Source organism: Lissotriton helveticus, chromosome 1_1 (assembly GCF_964261635.1).
Source record: "Lissotriton helveticus chromosome 1_1, aLisHel1.1, whole genome shotgun sequence".
NCBI classification, from domain to species: Eukaryota; Metazoa; Chordata; class Amphibia; order Caudata; family Salamandridae; genus Lissotriton; species Lissotriton helveticus.
The window spans coordinates 667,479,513-667,497,753 of record NC_136057.1 but is presented as its reverse complement, the minus strand read 5'-3'; positions in this window follow the sequence as shown (position 1 = coordinate 667,497,753).

Sequence of the window (18,241 nt, the reverse complement as noted above, 5' to 3'; positions counted from 1 at the left end):
TGATGTTCATAAAACCAAGCTTCACATGCATATCAGAAAATCGCATTTTTAGTTAATGACAAATGTCGGGATAAATCCCTCAAGGTCCTAATAAATACCGAGCAAACGAAGTATCAGCCTTTATAAATATTATCCTTGGTTGATATAAGACTATATGAAAATATACAACTTTACTGGTACTGTACAAAGTGTTGCCATGAAAGTGCTAAGGTGCCTGAAAATTAATAGTGATGTTTAAAAACTGATACATATGTAACATCCGCCAACAGGATTATGCTATAATCAACGCTGTTACGTCTTGTCCTGGACCAAGAGCTGTGTATATATGTTGCATGAGTTCGTTTGTTCTCATCAGCATATTCACTAACTACAACATGACATGCCCTGATATTGGGCCTTACTTAGTCTGTGTATGTTAAATGCCTACTAGCAATATGCTCAGTTCAACTGATAACATAAGTGGAAAGATTCGGCCGCATTTTCCGACTCTTTGTGTTATTTAATATCAATGATTGTAGTGAAAAAGGACAATTCGGTTTGGGAGACCAGATTATCTATTGGAGGAACTAGTGTACCCATTATGACAGACATGTATGTAAATCCTCAGTGATATTGAGGCCTTTGGGAGTCTTGGAGTCTAGTAACAGTATATATCTGGTTTCAAGTTTACGCAACCTCGACTCCCTATTCCCACCTCTCCTGCTGGCACTCATGGCATCAATGAGAAAATATTTCAGACTTGAGTTGTCACTGTTGTGTTTATCCTTGAAATGTCTTGCCACTGGATAGGTATTATCCTGGTTCGTGATTGCTCGGAGATGTTGAAGTATGCGTTTATGTGCAGGCAATTTTGTGCTGCCTACATAGTACATACCGCACGGACAAATCAAGACATATACAACATATTCTGTCTTACATGTTAATATTTTGTCAATAAGATGTTTTCTGTTACTGAATGCATCTACATATGTTTTGGTGTTAAATCCATGTATGCATGATTTACACGTTTTGCACCTGTAGAAAACTTTGTTAGTCAGAAGCAAGGAAGTTTTGTCCAAAACCTCTGGGTTCGTGTTGACCAATTCATCCCTCATTGAGGGTGCCCTACTGTATGTAAGTGATGCTTTTTGTGGAAAAGTAGGGCCCATAATTGGGTCATCCAGAATTAACGGCCAGTTACGGTTAACAATTTTATAGATGTCAAAATGTTGTCTGTTGTATCTAGTGATTATTCTGAAAGGAATAGGTTCAGTTTTGGCCTGGCTTGTTATGGTTTCCACATTTGCTGTACTGGTAGTGTGGGGTTCAATTTGTCTGTAGGTACTAAGAAGCTGGTTTCTATCCATTAACATGGATTTGGCAATGGCGGACTATGGATTTGCTGGAATAACCACGTTCCTGTTTAAGATCGTCTTCATTACTACACAATTCCCTTAACCTTAACATTACCCCATTGGATGCTTGATATTAGATGAGCAGGGTGTGCACTTGTAGCATGAAGGATAGTGTTTCCTGCTGTGCTTTTTTCGATGAAGCCTGGTTGATAGCTTGCCCTCTTTGATAAACTGTATCAAGGAATGGGACTGACTGTTGACTCATGTTTGCAGTGAATTGTAGGTTAAGTGTATTGGTGTTAATACTCTCTACAAACTGGTCAGCTGATTCCCTAGACCCACTCCAAACAATAAACAAATTTTCTATATAACGTAACCATTTAACGATCTTGTTATCACAGACTGTCTTGTATTGGGTTTGGAGGACCAGTTCTTCCCAGCTGCCCATATGTAAGCAGGCATAGCTTGGGGAAAAACTGGCCCCCATTGCCACACCTTGTCTCTGTCGATATAACAGGTTGTTATACATGAAATATACATATATATATATATCTATATATTCACTGAAAAAACCATAGGTTATAGACCATATATAGTTAGGAATTAGCATTTAGAAAACCTTATTTTACTCACACAAAACCATTGAAATTCCATATATAGTTAGTTGCACTAACTATATATCGCGCACCCGCAATCCACTGCTGATCATGTCACATATTACATCATTCATGACATGGTCAGTGACATCACTGATGACATCACTGATGACATCATCTAGTGTCTGTGTGTTTTTGTAAAGTTTAAATACGTTTTACATATTGAAGAATGACTGGATGGATGGAAGACTGAGTGTGTGTGTGGCTGGCTGGGAGGTGTGTGACGCTGTGCATATCAATGTGTACTTGTATCAGTGATTGTATAAGAGAGTAAGTATGTGTTAGTATATGTGTGAAAAGTATGGTGTTCTGTGTTTAACTATAGATGAGGAAATCGAAGTGTGATTGATTCTTCACAGGACTGACTAGGTGTATGAGTGCATATGATAGTGTTCTAATAATAACTGACTGTATGTATGAGTAATTGTATGGGTGAATGAGTGAATGTGTGTGTAGACGTACGAATCAGTGAGTGCGTATGTAGTAACTGGTATTGGTGTGTCATGATGTCATCAGTGATGTCATTTGAGATGTCATCAGTGATGTCATTTCAGATGTCATTAGTGATGTCATGAGTGATGTCACTGAAGTATGGTGTTCTGTGTTTAACTGTATAGATGAAGAAATGGAAGTGTGATTGATTCTTTACAGGACTGACTTGGTGTGTGAGTAACTCCATGGATGAGTGGCAGTGTGTGACTGTCTGCATAGGTGTATGAGTGCATATGATAGTGTTGTAATAATGAGTGACTGTATGTATGAGTGATTGTATGGGTGAATGAGTGAATGTGTGTGTAGACGTAGGAATCAGTGAGTGCGTATGTAGTAACTGGTATTGGTGTGTCATGATGTCATCAGTGATGTCATTTGAGATGTCATCAGTGATGTCATCAGTTATGTCATTTGAGATGTCATCAGTGATGTCATCAGTGATGTCACTGACCATGTCATGAATGATGTAATATGTGACATCATCAGCAGTGGATTGCGAGTGCGCGATATATAGTTAGTGCAACTAACTATATATGGAATTTCAATGGTTTTGTGTGAGTAAAATAAGGTTTTCTAAATGCTAATTCCTAACTATATATGGTCTATAACCTATGGTTTTTTCAGTGAATTTTCAAGGTTTTGTAAATGCTAATTCCTAACTATATATGGTCTATAACCTATGGTTTTTTCAGTGAATTTCATTGGTTTTTTAACAGCTAATATCTGTAGCTGTAAAATGTATTCTTCTTTAAATCCAAAAATATATTTTATATGTTTATTAATAATTTTTTTTTTAAATATTTTTTTTTCTTCGTTCCCGCTTCGCGAATCGGGAAGCTTCCCGTTAGCTGACCTTGATGCCGCGAAATAGACCGCAAGCCGGTAAACGTTTCTTTACCGCAACTGCCGCGTTAGAAAACAACATCGTGACACCTCCCGTCCGCATGACGTTTCGCGTTGTCGCGTGATACGTCATATGACGTGCTACGTTAGCGAACTGGTACGCTTACCGAGTCGCAAAGCACAGGTTTCTGGAAGCAAACCGAGAGGCCCTGCAAAGCGCTTAACGTAAACACAGCAGGTCATGTGACTTGGTAATAACACTTTTCATTGGTTCATTTCACTTTTGGTTTCCTAATGATGTAAGACTAGGTCATATAATCTAAAATGAACACTTTTCATTGGTTGAGAACTATTGTTTTTCCCAAATGATGAAAATCCCTCCTTCTTTCCTCACTCTGACTTTCATCATTGTGAGAGAAAGACCCTTTGTTACCAGTGAGCAATGGCTTCTTTAGTAGCTTCAGCTGGTGCTTCCCCACCACCTCCACCACATCCAAGGAAGAGTGGACCACCTGCTCAAGTTATAATTCAGCACGAAGAGGAAGAAGAGGAACAGGACGACGAGCACGAAGAGAGGCACTTTTTGCCTGAGGAGCCCAGGACGTCTCACCGGAAAGAAAACTTCATTTGGCAATTTTTTAAAATTCCCAAAGGTCAGAAAAAAGTAAATGCAAGATACGTAACTTGCCTTATATGTCAAGATAGACTGTCCAGAGGGACCGACAAAAAATACAGTTTCGGAAACTACACAATGCATCGCCATATGACTAGGTGGCATCCTAACAACTACAGTGCTGCACAGTTTCGTAACGACCTAGATAATCTCCCTATTATGGCCAGAAGATCTGTTGTACCGGAAGTAACGGGACCAGAGGGCAGGGAGATGGTGCCAAATATTCAAACGAGATTTCATGAAGTAAAACACGTCTGCGTATATTGCAATGGATTCATTTGCTACAGAGAAAGAAGCATCACTCTGATCAACAGAGCTATTGACTATCATATGCAAGTTTGTACGAAACGCCCCATATAATAAATACTTTTTTTTTGTTTTGTTGCTCCTGTTGAGCCCTTTACAATGAATTGTTTTCATTGCCCCCTGCAAGAAAAACCCAAAAAAATATAAAACTGTTCAGAAAAATTCAAAAAAAGTAAAAAAATGTTCAGAAAAATAATAAAAAAAATATAAAACAACAAAAATAATTAAAAAAAAGTTCTTTTCAGAACTACCTCCCCGTTATTAAAAAATTGGTACAATTTTTGGAACTGTGCCAACCTCTATTTCTCGTAGTTCGCTTCCCAGTTCGCTCGCCGGTACGCGAACCGGAAGTGAACCAAAAATGTTTTTAAAAAAAAAGAACAGTAAGTATAAGGGAAGGAAACAGACACTTATGTTAAAAGAAAGACAGCTATAGGGGAGTAAACTAGAGATACTATTACCCGTAATCCACTGCTGATGATGTCACATATTACATCATTCATGACATGCTCAGTGACATCATCAGCAGAGGATTGCGGGTTTTTTGGCAACGTGCCTTATCCACGGTTTAATAACGCTGCCTTTTGCTTTATATAAGTTTTCAAATTGTATGAAATATATACCAATAGGTCGTTATGAACCTTTAGGTAGTGCTTTTCTTCATGAGGTCTGGTCGCTTCCATACACATACAGATGTTTCAAAGATGATCAAGAAGTTTATCTGAATGGAGAGGAATGCACTGAGACGCCAGATCATTCACTAATGTGTAGGCACATACAGTTACACGGTTCATGCAACAAACACCGACCAAATATGGCTTGCGTGTTGCAAGGCACGCCAGTTCCTGCTATCATCCCCACGTTCAAGTTGTTGGAAAATTGTAGTTATTTGATGCTCAATAATGAAGATTGTTCTGGGTTAATTAAAAGTATTCCTTTTATCGTAACAGTAAGTGAACAGGTTATTTGCTGCAGAAATGTTCTATTTCCTCCCACACATGAACATAGGGAGTTTTCAATCTGGCCACAAATACCAACCTTGGGAGCAGATTTCAACGGCATGGCAAGAATAAGAGCTCTTTTGTCTCAGAGAGAGGTGGCCTTGAGTTCGGCCCGTGAAACTTTCGTGCTTCACATAGCGAACACCCGTACAGAGGTGCAGACCCTTTTCAATACAGATTCGCCTTTCCATTTCAGCAAGATGGCTCGGACTATCTTTAACGCGTCCTCCACAAAGGGCCTGGCGCACTTTTTTAAAGTTGTTACCAGTGGTCTCGTGACTTCATTTGAGAAAATCTTTGGAGTCATCCCTGCTTTCTTTCATTCTATTGTTTTCCACTGTGCTTCGTGGATTCCCATTTTTACTTGCATTACCAGCGGACGCTCTTGTGCTTTTTTACATTTTTAAATATGGATGTCCCTCCTGTGCAAGCTCCCGCCCTGCATCTGCTGACACTGTTCCGCAATCGCATGCTAGAATATTATGGCACAATGCCGTTGGCGATATTAAGCACGGCATATGGATTATCTTTTCGATTCTCCTACTTCACCTGTGTCCAGCCTGTATTTCACTGCCTGACCTGGGATTTCGATTGGGCCATTGATTTGTGTCTCTGCGGACCGGTTTCTCCTGACGTCGACTTTAATCAGCTGATGACTCCTATCATTACTCACGAGTTGGTTTGTCCTGGCGAAAGGATTATGGCTGTGGCATTGATGCATGGACTAATTGGTCCCTGGAATTTACTGGCGGCAACACAGTCTTTCTTGGAACAGAGCTTTCTTGAAAACCCACCGAGCTGTCCTCTGATGGTGATAGAGGATCCGGTGCTGGGAGAGCACGTATGTTCTTTTCCGCTTTTAAATTGGATGGCTGAACTCTTTTCGGATGAAGACGGTGACTTCCTATTGGAGGCTGTTGCAGCTTATTTTGCATACACAGTTATGTCATAGACCTTTTTCATGTTTGATATGCTGAGTACTAGCATTTCATTGACAATTCATTGACTTATTTGTCAAGTTTTTATTATTTAGCTTGCCTATTGGCTTAAGACTCGATAAAGTACTTGGCTGTTTTATTTTTCTTTAGCATTACATTTTCCTAGTTTTTAATGTTTTACCTTGCGGACCGTCCACATATAAAGTTGCAATCTGCTCTCATGAGATGGCACTTCTATTATCTTATTCAGTTCGTTTCCGGATCATGGGGAGGTGTCATCTAGGTCCTGGATATCTTTACACCGTGTTAAGTTAGCATGGGCTCATTACCGGTTTAAACGCCATTTTTCCTTTTTTGCAACTTCTGCACACGACACTTAGTTGTTGCTTTAGCTTTCAACCTAGTAGTTCATCGTGGTTTACATGAGAATAATATGTTATTGCTCTACTATCTGCTTTGCTTGTTAAACTATATCTGTACAGCGAGTGCTGAAGTTTCAAGAACAACACGATACAGAATTGTTATGAGGTCTGATCTCCACGACTTCATACTCATAACATAAGTGCAGCTTCTGCCAATTCTGGGCATGAGGCGGGTTTTATATTGCTTTGCCGAACACACATACACAACAGTTGATGCGGTTCACATGAAGAGAGAGCTGGTGTATGCTGATGTGATTCCTTCAAATCTAAGACACTAAAGTATGGGCACGCCCTAAACCAACACAAACAGACCTTCTTAGCAAATAATATAATATGTGTATTAGGGAGGGTGAGATATAAGCAGCCGCGGGCCGTGGAGGGAGTTACGGTGGGGCAGGGAGGCGGGGAGGGGGAGGGGCAGGGTGGAGCCCTCTCCACCCTGCCCCTCCCCCTCCCCGCCTCCCTGCCCCACCGTAACTCCCTCCACGGCCCATGGCTGCTTATAAGTGTTGCTAACTCTTATTCATTTACAGCATGTTAACATACTGTCACCATTCGCTTTTTATGTACTAGTAACTATGCTGGTAATTTTGCTACTGATAATATGTGTACTTGTATTATCTAAGATACTACGCCTGAGAAGACGGCATTAGTAAATAAACATTTCAAATACACATGTGTTCTTCTTAACTCCATGTTCTGGTTTCTAAGAAATATATAACGACCGACTGTTCATGAGTTCCACGTATCCTGAGGTACTATAAGTTCATATTCTGGATTGTCTAAACATTGAGAGTTTGTTATATCCAATGTGACACTGTACCTAGCTTGCTAAGGGGTTTTTGATTACTAAGGTGAGTTTTGGAGCACCCTAATTCGCCGAGGTTCCAATCCTCTGTCCACAGTTCTGTGTGAGAACAGAAACCCTGCGACAGGGGCACCCCCAACCCTTGCTGGAGCTTCATCACACTTGCGATACAACTCCAGCAATGCGCCACCTTTACGGCACAGATACATCACACATCTGTGCTGTTTTTGCCCCATGATGCGCCGCATTGTAAATGCAGCACACCATAGGTGACGGAACAGCGGCACAGAATGACTAACACATCCCTGGTGATGCGCCAGTCATCATAAATCTATCCCTATGCTTCTTATCTTGTTAGAGATGAACCGCCATATGTATCATCAAAGTTTTTTGCATTTCCTAAATAGCGAACTTTAAGGAATAAATAGCGATTCTTTACCATTCCTAGTTTGCGATGAGCTATTTGCTAATTACAAATTACCCATTCATTTCCTTCATTTCCATAGGGCGGTTGGACTCACTTTTAGCTCGAACGGCTGAATGGATTTCCACGAAACTTGGCAAAATTGTAGGGACTGGTAGCCCGATGTGCCTTTGCTATGTCTCAAGATATATGCTCCAGTGGTTTTTACGAAAATTAACTTTGAAAAATATATATTGGGCTACATTGGCCTATATATATGTTGGAGCCCAAATGTAGCCCAATGTAGCCCAATGAAGCCCAATGAAGCCCAATGTAGCCCAAAGATGGCCGCCAGAGACAAAAAAAACAAATGTAGCCCAAATATCAGCCAGATGTAGCCCAACTATAGCCCAGTGACAGAATGACCAATCAGCTTCGCAAACCTCCGTTACGCGAAGCGGAGCGCTGTTACAGATATATATCTTTTTTTGAACGTTAATTTCTCAAAATCCACTGGAGCACATATATTGAGACCTAGCAAAGGCACATCGGGCTACCAGTCCCTAATATTTTACCAAGTTTCGTGCAAATCCATTCAGCCGTTCGATTATTATTATTATTTTTTTTTTTTGCCCCGCGGGGCCCTTTTAAAACCTCCACATCAAACCTAGGGGGTCAGCGAGGATCTACTATGCCCCCTTATGGTCATTTGCCCCTTCGCTTTGGCCTCCTCTTGTCTCTCGATCCTACCGAGAGACAAGATGGCGGCCGCTACGGACTGTTTGGAATGTTTACAGACGCCGGAGAACCAATCAGCTTCGCTTCACAAAGCTCCGTTGCGCGAAAAGTACGCGTACTGGAGCGCTGCCCGGTCCGCTGTTACAGATATATATCTTTTTTTAAACGTTAATTTCTCAAAATCCACTGTAGCACATATATTGAGACCTACAAAAGGCACATCGGGCTACCAGTCCCTACAATTTTGCCAAGTTTCGTGCAAATCCATTCAGCCGTTCGGGCTAAAAGTGAGGCCAACCGCCCTATGGAAAACTCAATGTTAAAAACACGTTTTGGGACCCCCCTTTTTTCTCGACCCCCCCTGGACGAACTCCCCCCCAATTTGCAGGGGCTGCTCAGAAACAAAATGTGCCATTGTCCTGAAAATTTCAGCCAATTCCGTCCACAAACGCCAAAGTTATTTGACATAGAATTTTCAAAAATCCCATAGAGAAAAAATCCTAACTATATATACCTACTGGCGACCGCCAGTAGGTAATATATATATATATATATATATATATATATATATATATATATATATATATATTACCGCTCCATTGCACCTTGCCAGTGCACTCACGGACGGGTGCTTTTATCGCAGAGGTGCATCCGCGAAAATAAATGACCGCTCAACTCTCCTGAGGTTTGAGCACAAGGAAGAAGCACTCACGGGGTTTTCTTCTCAAAATCCGTCAATGTTTATTTAGGGAGCAAACATGAGGCGTTTTAGCATACACCTTACTCTGGTGTTTGAAACGCATGCCACAAGCATTGCATTCTTTTCAACATAGTGAATCTCGTGACAAGTTTTGTGACATAGTTTTCGAAAATGGATCAACCCCTTTGTTTGTTTGTTATCGTCAAAGTCAGCGCCATCTTGATATGTATATCTAATTATTTTAACAAACATGTTTGTTGACACATTACAAATAGATTCTATATTGCATATTTTCGTCACATGAATTCATATCAATAGTGATTTACCTCGTCATTTGTGCTACGCCAGCGGAGTTTTCTACATTACACCGTCAACATAAATTTTGCTTTACATCAGCATCGTATAACAATATCACGCCATGTATTGGCTTTGAAATAGGATCAAAGTGCTTAGTAGTAAACCAGTCCATAAAGCCATATATCGGCAAATGATGTCATTAGAAATGACTAGGTAAATCACTATTGATATGAATTGATGTGACGAAAATATGCAATGTTCGAGGAAAAGGGAGCATCAGTATTAGGAGCAGTTCATATATTCAGTATCAGGGATGGAGGCTAAAGATGTAGTCTAAATACCTTCAGCAATCTGCATCAAATCATCAATATTCTTTTGTATCATAATTGTGGCATTAGTATTGTGATGTTTGGGAATGAGGATATTGACACAATAGGAGCAACAGGTTGGGTAACATTGTATGTGGAGGCAACATGTAAAGAAGATACCAGCAACTACAGCCAAGAAAATGAGGATCTTCCAAACCCAGGGTGTTAGCGTGTTCCAAAACCATCCTGACAGCGTCCAAGTACCTACTTCTTGGTGTATTTCAGCCGATATTCTATGTAATTTTGGTATAGCTGAATAAACATTGGGAGCATGATCAGGTATATAAACACAACAGCTGCTGCCAATGACGTGACAGGCCTCTTCCCTATCTGCAAGTATAACGTCTAACACTATCCGGTTCTGCAAAGTGACTAATCTCGTAGCCTGGAGACCAGCAGTGATATTGGTCACTATCCCATCAGTTGTATTGATAACCCCTTCAACAACTCTTGTAAACTTACAAACTTGAAGGCTATTGCCATGGGACCCCAAAAAGGTGGGAGGCATATCACAGCGTCTTGAAATTGTTGTGCGGTGGTGTCTGTCTGATCTATATCCTTTGTCTCAACAACCCTTTTAACTTGGGTTAGGAATATACTTCTACATTGCAGCTGATGATTTTTATGATAATTAGATGGGGCAACATGTACAGGAGGCAGAAGGAAGGAAAGATAACGTGTGCCTGATCATCCCCTCGGGAGCCAGACGTGAGCTTGTGACCCACAGACAAAATAGACATTATGTTGCAGGATCAAAGGCAGACTATTAGTCATATTCAACATGTAGGTGAAATTACATTTTCTCTCCCCCTCCTTTATCTCCCCAGTGCCGTGGACACAAAAACTAGCTGTTGTATTGACCACTGGCACAGGTATCGGTTTATATTCAGTAATATTTCAAACATGGAAGGATTGAAAGTACTCAGAAGTGTTAATCCATTGAATATCAGGCATTTCTATTCAAAACCAGGCATTATCGCTTACTCTTTGGTACGTTTTAAAACATGACTTTGAGGACAATGTTCCTAGAGTCCCTTGTCCTGCTGGTCCTAGGGGGGTAAACCCTTGATAGAAGCGTAAATATTCATTTGCAATGGATGTCATACCCACAGTAGAAAGATGATATTGGAAATACACCAGTAGAAACAATTCGTACCAACCCTCACAACAGCCAGTATATGACAGTGGCACTAACAACAAATTCTTGGTCTTATAAGTGACCGAAGGGAGCAACCCACAAACCCAACAATTAGTCGTATTAGACAAATTATGAGCATGATGCACCATTTGTATAAATATGCTGTCCGTCTAGGACTGCCTATACACTTTTTTTGTTTAGGGCTAGAGTAACAAAAATGTGTTCAGGGTAAGTGGTAGTAGTACCAAGGAATGTATAGGAAATTTCTCCTCTAGAAACCAATATATTCCAAATATTGTCACTAGTGCAATCACAACAATTAGTATGCAAACTATTGTAATCTTTGTTGACCAACCCCTCATTGAACACAGTGTTGCAAATGGCTGATCCTTCTCCGTAATAGGCCAACCAAAGGGTAGCATAATTAAGCAAGGAGAGAAATGCAACAAAAATAATAATAAAGGTAAGTGTTCCCAGTGCCTGTCAGAGCCTCACTAGTACAGGCCTCTATTGTTCATCAATACGTTGGCACTCTTGAGAACCGGCGGTGGAGCTTGCTCTGTCCTAAGCTTGTGTTGTCCCAGGTCGATCCGGAAAAAGTAGCCCAAAGGGATACCTTTTAAGCTATCCTGGCCAATGTTAAAAAATAAGCCAGTGCACAAGTCTCACATCACCTAAAACTAATTCCTTTGATAATATGGCAAAGTACACCTGACATACGCAGTCCATCCCTAACTAATCTGACTTCTCCTTTTGTGCACCGTTTCTCAACCGAGGACATACATTGTACCTGGCAGCCCCAGGCACCGTTGGATCAACAAATAGCGGCTCCTTAATAGCTTGTATTTCTAAAGGGACCGCTGCATTCAATACTTCATCATTTTCCTCATGTGTTTTGGTCCAGGTCAACTACGCATCACTGAAAGGAATGAACTGGGGTACCTACTCGCATTCAGAGTCCCCAACTCCCTCCTTCACCCTTTCTTCATAGGGCAGAGCAGCCGGGCGGTGATGTTGGGAGGGGGAGGGGCAGGGTGGGGGATAGTAAATTTTGGATTACGGAGGTTTACAGGCAAGTAAACAAATAAATAAATAAAACAAATTTTGTTGCATGCACTGCATACCCAAATGCAATGCAGTGCGCGCAACAACATTTGTTTTATTTATTTATATGTTTACTTACTTGTGAACCTCCGTAATCCATTGTTTACTACCCCCACCCTGCCACTCCCCATGTCACCACCCAGCAGGTACTCCCACTACCGACCGCGGCTGGGGCAGAGGTAGAGGGACCTTGCAGCAATGGCTGGCATGCACCCAGTTCTTTCGGCCAGCGATTTCAACAGCAGTACGTGTGGATAAGAGGACTAACTCTGGGCGAAGTACTATGCTACGTTCGTGTAGTTTGCGAAGTTTGCGCTATTTCGCAGTGCGCGAATTGCACGTAGCACAGTGCAAACACGAGTAGCGTAGCAGTCATTTTTTGCTTGCTCCGTGTCCTCAACGTCAAGTTGGCGACCGCAAGCAAGCAAAATGACATCCCGGCAAGACTTTTTCTCCTCGTTCGCGATTAGCAATATCAAGTTGTCGATCACGAGATTGGACAATAAAACTCCCGGCGAGATTCTCAACGCGGGGAGGTCAGGTTTCTCATTGCGAGTGGTCGCGTATGCTTGTGACCTCTTACGATGAGAAACTACCAGTCTGCATTGAGAAAGCTGCTGCTCGAGTAGTAATCTACTTGAGCAGCAGAAAACAACCGCTTGCACTGTGCAAGATGCGGTTTGCACTGATTGTACAGTGCGGACAAGCATCCGGCACTGTGCAATGAGTAAGAACAGCATTTTGCACTGTTCACTACGCAGTTCGCATAGCTCGCATAGTGCGAAGTGCACTTCACGTTGCTACAATTATCGCTACTATGCGAAATGCGCCTAGGGTTAAAGAGGACCTGTTCCGATCCCTTCCAGCGGCGCTCGAAACTCTTCTTCCATTGAAATTTGCGAACAAGTACGAAGTCTCCAAGCTGGATATCGTGTCCGGGGCCTGCTGACTGTGGGTGAAAGGCAGCATGACATTTTTGTTTGATATTCAAGCCATCACAAATTAGCTTGATTGCATCAAAATGACTTTCATTATCACTCCAGATCAAACGGGGCAAACCAAAACAAGGAAGGAACTCCTTCAGGAGTACCTTTGCAGTCGTAGTGGATGTAGTGTCCTTAATGAGATAGGCCTCAACCCATTTCCTGAAAGCACAGACAACCACCAACACGTACTTCAAATTATTACATCTGTCTACTTCTATGTAGTCCATTTGGAGGACCTCAAAGGGGACAGTAGGTGGTGCAAAATTCCCTGGTGGTGTAGGGGTACCTTTTCCAGAATTGTGCATCATACATACCATACAGAACTTCAATGAATGTGCAGCTGTCTTGGGATTATTGTAGTTTTATCATACCGGGTCTAACAACTTGCAAATACCTTTATCGCTGATATGGGCTAGGTCATGGGCCATCGTGACTGCAGGAAGGACATATGCATCTGGCAGCATCCATCTCTGTTTCCCTGACTTATCAATCCAACATCCCTCATCATTCAATTCAGCTGTACTTTCTTGCCATATTGCTAATTCTTCTATTGTAGCCTCACTTTGTATCCTCTTCACATTCTCAAGCGTATCTTCAAACATGGTAACTACAGGCACCCACCTAGTGGGGCCTGCTACAAACATTCTCTTCACGTTAGTCTGTGCAGTTTCCTTAGTTGGCTGGTCAGCAAAAGTATACCATCTAACTACATCGTCAGTAACCTTCCTATTGGTGCTACACTTCACTATTGCAAACTTCTTCGGGAGTGTCAAAGCAGACAAAACCCTCAATATAAGGTGACCATGTTGGATCAATGAGCCATGGGGAGTAGGAAACCCTCACTCAACCCAAAGTTGCCCAAAATTGTGCACAACCCAGATGGCACACTGGCTGTCAGTATTAACCGCATGCGTGCGGGCGGAATTCCGCTCGTACGCTGAGATTTTTTAAATAGCACTTTACGTGACGAGCTGGGCTCGTCATGAGCGTGCGAGGAGGCTACGTCATGACGAGCCCAGCTCGTCATCAGCGTCGAAGGGGTTAATATTGACAACCAGTCCCTAGCTCAATTCACAAGCTCAAATAAGGGCAGCTAACTCAGCCGCTTGGGCTGACTGATAAGGGACTTGTGATATCTCTACAACTGTATGCAATGTGGTGATAGCATAAGCAGCAGTTGTAGTGGCAGCTGGTAGTTTGAAACAAGAGCCATCGACATTTAGTTCCCCTTGAGGGTCAGATAAGGGAACATCAGTCAAGTCTACCCGTCCTTTCGTCTGGAAGATACAATCATGTTATCAATTTAATCATTTTCAGAAAGGAGGGGCAGTAACGTGGCTGGATTTAGGCTGGCACATCTTTTGATCCTGAAGTGTTTGGCAAACAACGTTAGTTCATAACCCATCAGACGTGCATTGGTGAAGTGCTGTGTCTTAGTCTTATTCAAAAGTGTATCCACAGCATGAGGTACCCATGACTGTGAGATCGGTATCAAACACAATTCCAGCCGATTGTCGTAACGAGACACTCTTGAACAGCTCGGGAGGGCTCTTGCGACAGGGTCAAGAACAGCAGAGAAATAAGCACATGGCCATTGCTCATCTCCAAATGTTTGGGTTAAAACAGAAAGCGCACACCCAGCCATCTCGTGGATGTACATCGCAAACAGCATGCCATCGTCAAGAGTGACAAGCACAGGAGCCAAACAAAGCGCAGTTTTTAATTGCTCAAAAGACTGCTGACATTCAGGCATCCAAGGCAGGGGCTCATGCACATCTTTAGTGGTTAGTGCGAGCGAGGGCTTAGTTAGTAAGGGATCGTTAGGTATCCACTCCATGCAGTAGGAAGTGATATCTATAAAAGCGTGCATGTCTTTCTGAGTCTGTGGGATAGGCATTTTAACAGTAGTACTGATGCACTCAGGAGTTAATCTCCTACTCTCCTTCGACAGTAGGTGACCTAAATAGGTGACTTCCTGTCGACAACACTGAAATTTGGAAAGGGAAACTTTATGTCCATGCTGTGCCAAATACAACAACAATTTAACTGTACTGTCCCTGCAACCCTGTTCTGTGTCAGAAGCGATGAGGAGGTCGTCAACATACTGAAGCAATAAATTACCTGTAGGAAGCATAAGGGAATTCAATTGCATCTTTAAAGCTTGACTATAGATACTTGGAATCTCTGTATAGCCCTGAGGAGCTCCACAGAATCTAAAGCTTCTGCCAGCTAGTATAAAACCAGACAAATACTTGCAGTCTAAATGGATAGGAACACTGAAGAATGTGTTTTTCAAGTCAATAACAGAAAAGAATTTGGCAGGGGAAGGAATCATTGTCAAAAGATTAGTAACGTCAGGGACCTCAGGAAACTGGGGAACTACTATTTTATCAACTTTGCGCAAATAAATCAAAAAACTATAAACATCTTTATGATCATTCGAGGAACCCGAAGTTGTCCTTTTAGGAATGGGAACACTAGGACTATTATAAATATTCACAGTTGTTTCCTCAACCACACATTTCTCAATCAAATCCTGTACAGTTTGCAATAAGGCCCGCTCTCCTGCCTACGGTATTTTATACTGAGGGAAATGAGGCTGAATAGCAATGTCTTTAACTTGGATCGAAACCTGTGCTATCTGTAACAGTCCCGCATCTGTGTCGCCCGTTGCCCTCAAAGTGGGTGACATATCTTTAAATTCAACAGGAAGGGGTGCATCTTTGGACAGACACTGTTTAGCTCGTACCACATCCGGAGCTATTGTCATGTAAACCCCTGCCGGGGAGCAATAAATCGTAGCATGCCATTTCTTCAACAGATCCTAACCATCAAACTTTCTCCACAATTAGATGTCAGTGAAAGTACCAATAATCAATTCAAGAGGTCTTGAAATGGGGCTTATAACCGGTACTCTGAAGAAACCTATTGAAACATTATTGTGGCCAGACAGAGCCACCCCAGGGACCAAAGGACGAGCAATAGAACTGTTTGTTGCACCTGTATGCACCAAAAATTCCTTATCTGAGCCATGCAAATCCGCAGTAACGTAAGGACCCCGCTGATCTACAGGTATCGGAACTCGTCCCTCACTGTCCCAGCTATAAGACATTCCTGTCACCTCATCTGTGTCATAATCCTCATGATAGTACTGTCCTCCCAAGGGTCATCAAACTGATTATTATAAGAACAACCCTGTGAGGCCGCAGCATGTTGAGCCCTGTCCGCCCAACCAACTCCACAACGCCGTCCATGAGAACCTCGTCCTCTAGGGTCTGACACCTTCTGCAACAACAAGGAACAATCCCTATGCCTGTGTCCCTCCTCCTCTTAGGGTCACACGGGTCACTCACGACCACCTCTCAGCCTTCCATACCAAATGAAGAGTCGGTCAGACAGTAGAGAATACAAACCAACGTATATTTATTCAGATACACTCGAGCAGGGACCCGGTCCGCACAGTCTCTTAGGAGTGCTGCAGAGGGACTGACATCAGCAAACATGTAGATACAGTATATACAATTCAGAACCAATGATGGCACACCCATAATGGAATTTCCCAGACAGATGCAGCAAAACAAGAAAGTAAAGAAGAATGGTTTTCGATTCTGAGGCCGGGCGCACACTGTCTCCTACCCAAGGTCACTCTGTCCGTGCCTGCCACTAGACTAGTGAGAGGAGGCCTCTATCTTGTGGGAAAGTTATGCTCTAATAAGTACAGTGTATTCATTAGCAAAGCAAGGCCCAACCTTGGAGAAATGAAACTTACCACAGGCCGTGTCTCGAGTAAGGAAGAATTTGTTTCGATCATAGTTCAAAATGGCGGCCAAACATAAAATGGTGCCGCCAATGCTAACTTATATAGAATTATGCACAAGCAAATTAACAAAAACATTTCTCTTCCAACAGTTTAATATGTGGTGTTATAACTGGTGATATTTGCAGCATATTAGTGGCATTTGTGGTGTCTGGGATGGTGGTATTGATAGTGGTATTTGGTTGTGGTAGTGTTACATTTTCATTGGTAGTATTGATGGTGGTACTGATGGTATTTTGGTAATGATATTGGTGTGGAGATATTAGTGATGTGTTGGTGGTTGTGATATTGGTGGTGTTGATGGTGATGGTATTGTTGGTGTGGTGTCGATAGTGGCCCTTGGTCTAGTGGTGAGACTGTTGATGGAATTGGGGTGGTGGTATTGATTGTGTTGTTATTGGTGGTGGTACTGGTGGTATTTGTGGCATTGGTGATATTGGTAATGTTTCATGGTGGTGGCATTGATAGTGATATTTAGTTGTTATATTACATTATTGTGGGTAATAATCATGTGATGGTATTGATGGTATTGCTAGTGATTGGTGGCATTGATGTGGATGGTATTAGTTATGTATTGGTGGTGTTGGTATTGATGGAGTGGTATTGCTGGTGTTGGTATTGATTGTGGTCAGGGTGGTAGTTGTGGTAATGGTAGTATAGGTTGAGTAGTTGTGGTATTGGTACTGGAAGTAGTAATAATGTGACATTGGTGAGCGTTTGGTGTTGTTGGTGGTGTAATGGTGGTGGGTTAGTATTGTCGGTATTGGTAGTTGTGGTGTTGGCGATGGTGTGTAGTATTGATGATATTGGTGATGCGGTGTTGGTGGTAGTGTAATAAACAAAATCAATTAGAAGGCTTTATTAGGGCATTGCTCATATGTGAGTCATGATAAAAGCACTACAAATGCCTGCTTCAGTGAGGAAAAATAAGCATTCTTGAATTGCAATGCAAGCACTCTATAAGAGGTGGAATGGTACACCAATAACATGACAACACTGCTCCCTGCTGATCTAAGGTATAATTGGCAACTCTTTAAGCCAATGGCTGAAAACGTTGATCCAAATAATCCAATGATTGAAGGGGACTCACCCAAAAAACACTCTATGGATAGCGTTAGAAATAGGTCATGCATACCTAAAAATAACGTGTATGAATGCCAGGTCCCTTGAATGAAAACACTTTTAAGGCTGAACAGTACAACTTTTTGAAGTCCAAT